Raw genomic sequence first — 3956 nt, 5'->3', positions numbered from 1 at the left:
CTTTCTTATTGACGATGACACACAGAAATTGCATCGGAATTAAATAAAAAGGCACAATTCCGACTTAAGTACAAGAGGACTGACATTCTCAAGTTCTTTGATTTGAACCTCTCCTGTGAGTCCAGTTTTAGATTCCGATGCTTCACTTCGGGTTTACTGTATACCTTGCACCTTCTTTTTGACGATGAAACAAAGAAATTGCATCGGAATTAAATTCAAAAGGCACAATGCGACTTAAGTACAAGAGGAATGACACTCTACCTTTCTATGATATGAACCTCTCCTGTAAGTCCAGTTTTAGATTCCGATGCTTCACTTCAGGTCTACTGTATACATTGCACCTTCTTATTGACGATGAAACACAGATATTACATCCGAATTTAATACAAAATTTACAATACCGACTTAAGTACAAGAGGAGTGACATTCTAACTCTCTATGATTTGAACCTCTCCTCTGAGTCCAGTATTAGATTCCGATGCTTCACTTCAGGTTTACTGTACCCCTTGGACCTTCTTATTGACGATGAAACACAGAAATTGCATCCGAATTTAGAACAAAAGGCACAATGCCGACATATGTACAAGTGGACTGACATTCTAACTTTTTATGATATGAACCTCTCCTGTGAGTCCAGTTTTAGGTTCCGATGCTTCACTTCAGGTTAACTGTATCCCTTGGACCTTCTTATTGACTATGAAACACAGAAATTGCATCCGAATTTAATACAAATGGCACAATGCCGACTTAAGTACAAGAGGACTGACACTCTCACTTCCTATGATTAGAACCTCTCCTGTGAGTCCAGTTTTAGAATCCGTTGCTTCACTTCAGGTTTTCTGTATCCCTTGGACGTTCTTATTGACGATAAACACAGAAATTGCATCGGAATTAAATTCAAAAGGCACAATTCCGACTTAAGTACAAGAGGACTGACACTCTCACTTTCTTTGATTTGAACCTCTCCTCTGAGTCCAGTATTAGATTCCGATGCTTCACTTCAGGTTTACTGTACCCCTTGGACCTTCTTATTGACGATGAAACACAGAAATTGCATCCGAATTTAGAACAAAACGCACAATGCCGAATTAAGTACAAGTGGACCTGACATTCTAACTTTCTATGATTTGAACCTCTCCTGTGAGTCCAGTTTTGGATTCAGATGCTTCACTTCAGGTTTACTGTATCCCTTGGACCTTCTTATTGACGATGAAACACGGAAATTGCATCCGAATTTAATACAAACGCATAATGCCGACTTAATTACAAGAAGACTGACACTCTCACTATCTGTGATTTGAACCTCTCCTGTGAGTCCAGTTTTAGATTCCGATGCTTCACTTCAGGTTTTCTGTATCCCTTGGACCTTCTTATTGACGATGAAACACAGAAATTGCATCCGAATTTAATACAAATGGCACAATGCCGACTTAAGTAAAAGAGGAATTACACTCTCACTTTCCATGATTCGAACCTCTCCTGTGAGTCCAGTTTTAGATTCCGATGCTTCACTTCAGGTCTACTGTATACATTGCACCTTCTTATTGACGATGAAAACACAGATGTTGCATCCGAATTTAATACAAAATTTGCAATTCCGACTTAAGTACAAGAGGAGTGACACTCTAACTCTCTATGATTTGAACCTCTCATGTGAGTCCAGTTTTAGACTCCGATGCTTCACTTCAGGTTTACTGTATCCCTTGGACTTTCTTATTGACGGTGAAACACAGAAATTGCATCCGAATTTAATACAAAAGGCACAATGCCGACTTAAGTACAAGAGGACTGACACTCTAACTTTCTATGATTTGAACTTCGCCTGTGAGTCCAGTTTTGGATTCCGATGCTTCACTTCAGGTTTACTATATCCCTTGGACCTTGCTATTGACGATGAAACACCGAAATTGCATCCGAATTCAATACAAAAGGCACAATACCGACTCAAGTACAAGAGGAGTGACACTCTAACTTTCTATGATTTGAACCTCTCCTGTGAGTCCAGATTTAGATTCTGATGTTTCACTTCAGGTTTACTGTATCCCTTGGACCTTCTTATTGACGATGAAACACAGATATTGCATCCGAAATTAATACAAATGGCACAATACCGACTTAAGTACAAGAGGACTGACACTCTCACTTTCTATGATTTGAACCTCTGATGTGAGTCCAGTTTTAGATTCCGATGCTTCACTTCAGGTTTACTGTATACCTTGCACCTTCTTATTGACGATGAAACACAGAAATTGCATTGGAATTTAATACAAAAGGCACAATGTTGACTTAAGTAAAAGTGGACTGACACTCTAACTTTCTATGATTTGAACCTCTCCTGTGAGTCCAGTTGTAGATCCCGATGTTTCACTTAAGGTTTACTGTGTCCCTTGGACCTTCTTATAGACGATGAACACAGATATTGCATCCGAATTTTAATACAAGAGGCACAATATTGACTTAAGTACAAGAGGACTGACACTCTAACTATCTATGATTTGAATCTTTCCTGTGAGTCCAGTTTTAGATTCCGATGCTTCACTTCAGGTATACTGTATCCCTCGGACCTTCTTATTGACGATGAAACACAGAAATAGCATCCAAATTTAGAACAAAAGGCACAATGCCGACATATGTACAAGTGGACTGACACTCTCACTTTCTTTGGTTTGAACCTCTCCTGTGAGTGCAGTTTTAGACTCCGATGCTTCACTTCAGGTTTACTGTGTACCTTGCACCTTCTTATTGACGATGAGACACTGAAATTGCATCGGAATTTAATACAAAAGGCACAATGCCGACTTAAGTAAAAGAGGACTGACACTCTCACTTTCCATGATTCGAACCTCTCCTGTGAGTCCAGTTTTAGATTCCGATGCTTCACTTCAGGTTTACTGTATACCTTGCACCATCTTATTGACGATGAAACAAAGAAATTGCATCGGAATTAAATTCAAAAGGCACAATGCGACTTAAGTACAAGAGGAATGACACTCTACCTTTCTATGATTTGAACCTCTCCTGTGAGTACAGTTTTAGATACCGATGCTTCACTTCAGGTCTACTGTATACATTGCACCTTCTTATTGACGATGAAACACAGATATTGCATCCGAATTTAATACAAAATTTACAATACCGACTTAAGTACAAGAGGAGTGACACTCTAACTCTATACGATTTGAACCTCTCCTGTGAGTCCAGTTTTAAATTCCGATGCTTCACTTCAGGTTTATTGTATCCCCTGGACCTTCTTATTGACGATGAAACACAGAAATTGCATCCGAATTTAATACAAATGGCACAATGCCGACTTAAGTACAAGAGGACTGACACTCTCACTTTCTTTGATTTGAACCTCTCCTGTGAGTCCAGTTTTAGATTCCGATGCTTCACTTCAGGTTTACTGTATACCTTGCACCTTCTTATTGACGATGAGACACTCAAATTGCAACGGAATTTAATACAAAATGCACAATGCCGACTTAAGTAAAAGAGGACTGACACTCTCACTTTCCATGATTCGAACCTCTCCTGTGACTTCAGTTTTAGATTCCGATGCTTCACTTCAGGTTTACTGTATCCCTTGGACCTTCTTATTGACGATGAAACATAGAAATTGCATCCGAATTTAGAACAAAAGGCACAATGCCGACATATGTACAAGTGGACTGACATTCTAACTTTCTATGACATGAACCTCTCCTGTGAGTCCAGTTTTAGGTTCCGATGCTTCACTTCAGGTTAACTGTATCCCTTCGACCTTCTTATTGACGATGAAACGCAGAAATTGCATCCGAATTTAATACAAATGGCACAATGCCGACTTAAGTACAAGAGGACTGACACTCTCACTTTCTTTGGTTTGAACCTCTCCTGTGAGTGCAGTTTTAGATACCGATGCTTCACTTCAGGTTTACTGTGTACCTTGCACCTTCTTATTGACGATGAAACACAGA

The sequence above is a fragment of the Schistocerca piceifrons genome, unplaced genomic scaffold (assembly GCF_021461385.2).
Source record: "Schistocerca piceifrons isolate TAMUIC-IGC-003096 unplaced genomic scaffold, iqSchPice1.1 HiC_scaffold_2487, whole genome shotgun sequence".
Taxonomy (NCBI): domain Eukaryota; kingdom Metazoa; phylum Arthropoda; class Insecta; order Orthoptera; family Acrididae; genus Schistocerca; species Schistocerca piceifrons.
Note: the sequence above shows the minus strand (reverse complement) of the source record.